At 54.2% G+C, this 6,000-nt stretch overlaps 1 long non-coding RNA gene across 1 annotated transcript in view; it reads right to left on the reverse strand.

The window, feature by feature from the left end:
• LOC133344016 (uncharacterized) overlaps positions 1–3,555 on the reverse strand; it is a 55,408-nt gene extending 51,853 nt beyond the window's left edge. Inside the window, exon 1 of the long non-coding RNA XR_009755299.1 lies at positions 3,357–3,555. This is a non-coding gene — a long non-coding RNA (uncharacterized LOC133344016). The remainder of the gene's footprint in view (positions 1–3,356) is intronic.
• Between the last annotated feature and the right edge of the window lie 2,445 nt (positions 3,556–6,000).

The raw sequence follows: 6,000 nt of genomic DNA on the forward strand, positions 1-6,000 counted from the left end.
GTCTGTGTGTCTATCTCCCACCTCGTCTGTGTGTCATCTCCCACCTCGTCTGTGTGTCATCTCCCACCTCGTCTGTGTGTCATCTCCCACCTCGTCTGTGTGTCATCTCCCACCTCGTCTGTGTGTCATCTCCCACCTCGTCTGTGTGTCATCTCCCACCTCGTCTGTGTGTCATCTCCCACCTCGTCTGTGTGTCATCTCCCACTTCGTCTGTGTGTCATCTCCCACCTCGTCTGCGTGTCATCTCCCACCTCGTCTGCGTGTCATCTCCCACCTCGTCTGCGTGTCATCTCCCACCTCGTCTGCGTGTCATCTCCCACCCTCGTCTGCGTGTCATCTCCCACCTCGTCTGCGTGTCATCTCCCACCTCGTCTGCGTGTCATCTCACACCTCGTCTGCGTGTCATCTCCCACCTCGTCTGTGTCATCTCCCACCTCGTCTGCGTGTCATCTCACACCTCGTCTGCGTGTCATCTCCCACCTCGTCTGTGTCATCTCCCACCTCGTCTGCGTGTCATCTCCCACCTCGTCTGCGTGTCATCTCCCACCTCGTCTGTGTGTCATCTCCCACCTCGTCTGTGTGTCATCTCCCACCTCGTCTGTGTCATCTCCCACCTCGTCTGTGTCATCTCCCACCTCGTCTGTGTCATCTCCCACCTCGTCTGTGTGTCATCTCCCACTTCGTCTGTGTGTCATCTCCCACCTCGTCTGTGTGTCATCTCCCACCTCGTCTGTGTCATCTCCCACCTCGTCTGTGTCATCTCCCACCTCGTCTGTGTCATCTCCCACCTCGTCTGTGTGTCATCTCCCACCTCGTCTGCGTGTCATCTCCCACCTCGTCTGTGTCATCTCCCACCTCGTCTGTGTCATCTCCCACCTCGTCTGTGTCATCTCCCACCTCGTCTGTGTCATCTCCCACCTCGTCTGTGTGTCATCTCCCACCTCGTCTGTGTGTCATCTCCCACCTCGTCTGTGTCATCTCCCACCTCGTCTGTGTGTCATCTCCCACTTCGTCTGTGTGTCATCTCCCACCTCGTCTGTGTGTCATCTCCCACCTCGTCTGTGTGTCATCTCCCACCTCGTCTGTGTCATCTCCCACCTCGTCTGTGTCATCTCCCACCTCGTCTGTGTGTCATCTCCCACCTCGTCTGGTGTCATCTCCCACCTCGTCTGTGTCATCTCCCACCTCGTCTGTGTCATCTCCCACCTCGTCTGTGTCATCTCCCACCTCGTCTGTGTCATCTCCCACCTCGTCTGCTGTGTCATCTCCCACCTCGTCTGCGTGTCATCTCCCACCTCGTCTGTGTCATCTCCCACCTCGTCTGTGTCATCTCCCACCTCGTCTGTGTCATCTCCCACCTCGTCTGTGTCATCTCCCACCTCGTCTGGTGTCATCTCCCACCTCGTCTGCGTGTCATCTCCCACCTCGTCTGCGTGTCATCTCCCACCTCGTCTCGTGTCATCTCCCACCTCGTCTGTGTCATCTCCCACCTCGTCTGTGTCATCTCCCACCTCGTCTGTGTCATCTCCCACCTCGTCTGTGTCATCTCCCACCTCGTCTGTGTGTCATCTCCCACCTCGTCTGTGTCATCTCCCACCTCGTCTGTGTCATCTCCCACCTCGTCTGTGTGTCATCTCCCACCTCGTCTGTGTGTCATCTCCCACCTCGTCTGTGTGTCATCTCCCACCTCGTCTGTGTCATCTCCCACCTCGTCTGTGTGTCATCTCCCACCTCGTCTGTGTGTCATCTCCCACCTCGTATGTGTGTCATCTCCCACCTCGTCTGTGTGTCATCTCCCACCTCGTCTGTGTGTCATCTCCCACCTCGTCTGTGTGTCATCTCCCTCCTCGTCTGTGTGTCATCTCCCTCCTCGTCTGTGTGTCATCTCCCTCCTCGTCTGTGTGTCATCTCCCACCTCGTCTGTGTCATCTCCCTCCTCGTCTGTGTGTCATCTCCCACCTCCTCTGTGTCATCTCCCACCTCGTCTGTGTGTCATCGCCCACCTCGTCTGTGTGTCATCTCCCACCTCGTCTGTGTGTCATCTCCCACCTCGTCTGTGTGTCATCTCCCACCTCGTCTGTGTGTCATCTCCCACCTCGTCTGTGTGTCATCTCCCACCTCGTCTGTGTGTCATCTCCCACCTCGTCTGTGTGTCATCTCCCACCTCGTCTGTGTGTCATCTCCCACTTCGTCTGTGTGTCATCTCCCACCTCGTCTGTGTGTCATCTCCCACCTCGTCTGTGTGTCATCTCCCACTTCGTCTGTGTGTCATCTCCCACCTCGTCTGTGTGTCATCTCCCACTTCGTCTGTGTGTCATCTCCCACCTCGTCTGTGTGTCATCTCCCACCTCGTCTGTGTGTCATCTCCCACCTCGTCTGTGTGTCATCTCCCACCTCGTCTGTGTGTCATCTCCCACCTCGTCTGTGTGTCATCTCCCACCTCGTCTGTGTGTCATCTCCCACCTCGTCTGTGTGTCATCTCCCACTTCGTCTGTGTGTCATCTCCCACCTCGTCTGTGTGTCATCTCCCACCTCGTCTGTGTGTCATCTCCCACCTCGTCTGTGTGTCATCTCCCACCTCGTCTGTGTGTCATCTCCCACTTCGTCTGTGTGTCATCTCCCACCTCGTCTGCGTGTCATCTCCCACTTCGTCTGTGTGTCATCTCCCACCTCGTCTGTGTCATCTCCCACTTCGTCTGTGTCATCTCCCACCTCGTCTGTGTGTCATCTCCCACCTCGTCTGTGTGTCATCTCCCACCTCGTCTGTGTGTCATCTCCCACCTCGTCTGTGTGTCATCTCCCACTTCGTCTGTGTGTCATCTCCCACCTCGTCTGTGTGTCATCTCCCACTTCGTCTGTGTCATCTCCCACTTCGTCTGTGTGTCATCTCCCACCTCGTCTGCGTGTCATCTCCCACTTCGTCTGTGTCATCTCCCACCTCGTCTGTGTGTCATCTCCCACTTCGTCTGTGTGTCATCTCCCACTTCGTCTGTGTGTCATCTCCCACCTCGTCTGTGTCATCTCCCACTTCGTCTGTGTGTCATCTCCCACCTCGTCTGTGTGTCATCTCCCACCTCGTCTGTGTGTCATCTCCCAACTTCGTCTGCGTGTCTATCTTCCATTCCACCTCGCTGGCTATCTGACTGTCCGCTGTCTGCGTGCCTGTACGTAAATCTCCACCGTCACACACGTGTGTGTGTGTGTCTATCTCCCATCTCGCTATCTGCCCGCCTGTCTGCCCATCTCCCCCGTCCACGTGTCTCTCGCTCTGCCTGTCTACCTGCCGGCGTGGTGCGCCCTGCGCCACCCACGTGCGTGGCGTGTGTGCGCGACGCGGCGTTCGCCACTTTTCTCACCCCGCGGGGCGAGCGAGCGAGCGAGCGGCGGAGGAGGAAGAGGCGAGGAGGAGCGAGAAGGCTGAGGGCGGTGTCGTGGCCCCCGCGTCCCGGCGAATGCGAAAAATCCGCGGAGAAAAATTCACGGGAAAAAACCGCGGGCGGCGCGGGGAGGCGGCGGCGCCGGGCGCCGGGCGCCTGTGGCGGCGGGGCGACGCGCGGCCGTTAGCGTCGCGACGCGCTGCACCCTGGGACAAACCGCCGCGCTAAAATTTCAAATTTTCGCGCCTTATAAGGGCATGGCGTGGGCGGGGCGAGCGAACGGAGCCACGCGATTGGCTGGAGACGTCTTTTTGAATAAGCGCGCGCTTTTTTTAATACACCCCGAGCCGGCTGCGGGGCGGGGCTGTTGGGGGGGGGGGGTTGGTGGGTGTGTGGGGGGGGGGGGTGAAATCCACGCGATGTGATTGGCTGGCTGGGGAAGCTACGCGCGGGTTTTTTTTGCCCCCCCCCCAACCCACAGGTGCTTAAATATGAGCGGGCGTGGTGGGGGGGGGGCTTAGGGGGGGGGGGCTTGGGGGGTGTGGGGGATCTGAGGGGAGGGGTGAAGGGGGGGCTCGCGACCCGAAAACAAATCGTGATTGGTTGTCTTTTAATTTTTAAATTATGGCGCCTTTATATGGACATGGAGTTCAATGTTTGACGTTGATATTTTTTTTTTCTTTCAAAAAGCGGCTTATAAAATGCAAAAGCGCGACCCGTTAGAAGGAAAAGAATATATTTTATTTTTTTATTATTAAACTCAATTAAGGCGCCTTGTTTGGGCATAAAATGGGCGGTGCGCCGTGTACTGAACGCTTATTGGCTGTTTTTTTTATTTAAAATTAAGCGATAACGTTTACGATTTATTAATCTCATATTGTCAAAATCTTGTTCTCTGCCCGCTGTCTCGTCGCCTTACCCTTGATTAACTCACTTCTATGTCCCCCTGCAGTTATGAGCAAAGTTATCTCGGTTTTATATGCTTTTGTTATTTATTCTTTTGATGGTGAAATCATAAAAGTTCCTTGTGGATAAACTCAATCCCCCGTCATAGGAACGTACAATTTCCACCACTCTGTCTCCAGGGCGTATACACAATTGAGCCATAAGCCTCAAATGCACGTTTGACAAAGGAATCACCTTTATTATTGTTATATATACTGTATAGAAAATGCATTTTTAAGAAGAACTCCGTTCTGAATCCACCCCAAAAAAAAAATCATCATTATTATTTAATAAATATATATATAGCATCCTCCACCCTTTCAGTTTTGAATGTGGGCGCCATATATGGGCATGACGTAGGCGGGGCAAATTTGGAGGCCGCTGATTGGCCGCTCCCCGTTTGAAATTATAACCGTTGCACGTTGGGCCCCCCCCCCCACCGGGCCCCACCACTTGCCCCCCCCCCCCGTTTCCTCTCTTTTGATTGGACCTTCCTAATATGGGCATGGGAAGGGGGGTGGGTGCTGGCCGATTCTCTGTTTAAAGCCAGAGTCCGTTATTCGTTATTCGCACCTTTTTTTTATTCTCATTATTGTTATTTGAATCGGTCGCAAAAAAGAATGTTGTCGGTTACGCACTTTATTTGTTGCTTCTTTTTGTGTGTGTGGGTTTTTTTTCGTTTTGCACACACCCCACCAACCCCCCCCCCCCCCCCCCAACAAACATTTTTTAACGTTCTATATCGTAAATACGCAGAGCTCTCACACAAATTCATTCTGTGGGGTCATGATGATGGCAGTGATGAGCATCACTGCGCTTTGTGAACCCCGGTAACCCGAGTTCAATTCCAGGCCACGGCTAACATCAGCAGAACCCTCTGCCCACCACCACTGACCAGCGTGGTGAAGTATGGTCAAACAACCGCCACGGCCGAATTCCACGGCGTGGAAAGAGGCCCTCATCTCGCGGTGGAACTAACGCTGTAAACGATTCCCATTGTTATTGCAAACTAATTATTTCATCTCAGGCTTACAACCCTGCTACAGTCCCTAGTGCCATCCGGAACCGAACTATCAACATCTCAGCCTCTCTGCAAATTAATTCAGCGGTGCCTTGGCCGCAAAGGGCCGCACTGTTGAGAGGAAGGGGACCGTACGAGTCAAAAGCTTTCAGATGTTGTCGTTGTCATTTTAAGATGTTTTCTTGTTCATGTTTTTGTTTGTTGCGGTTGCACCCGATTCAAGAGCCGAATGGCTCACCAGGGGCTCTACCAAATAAATGAAACTGAAAAAAAAATGAAAACACTGGTGCAACGGGTCTCGCGATGGCATTGCGGTCTGATGAGATTGGGTTCGCCTACTGGAAGAGTAGGCCAAACACCCTGTAGACAGGCTCTCTAGAGTTCCCCTCGAGCGAAGACCCTTCCGCCATGAGTGACGTGGACAAGCTATTGCAGGTCTGCGCCTGTACCTCCTGTATTGATTGAAGGATTTTTTTTTTATTAAAGTGCTATACCGGTTAAAGGGGACTGCATTGATTTCACCTGTCGGTGGTGGCCATGCACTTGACCTGTGATCCCCAGCACTGCGGAGGCTGGGGTCACACAAATGTTGTGAAAACTCAAGTCCGGTGGGCGTTGGGGAAGTGCCCATACCCCTGGCTTGCCAGAAGGCAGTGC

The sequence above is a fragment of the Lethenteron reissneri genome, chromosome 2, assembly GCF_015708825.2.
Source record: "Lethenteron reissneri isolate LAM-NWPU_2019-01 chromosome 2, ASM1570882v1, whole genome shotgun sequence".
Lineage (NCBI taxonomy): Eukaryota > Metazoa > Chordata > Hyperoartia > Petromyzontiformes > Petromyzontidae > Lethenteron > Lethenteron reissneri.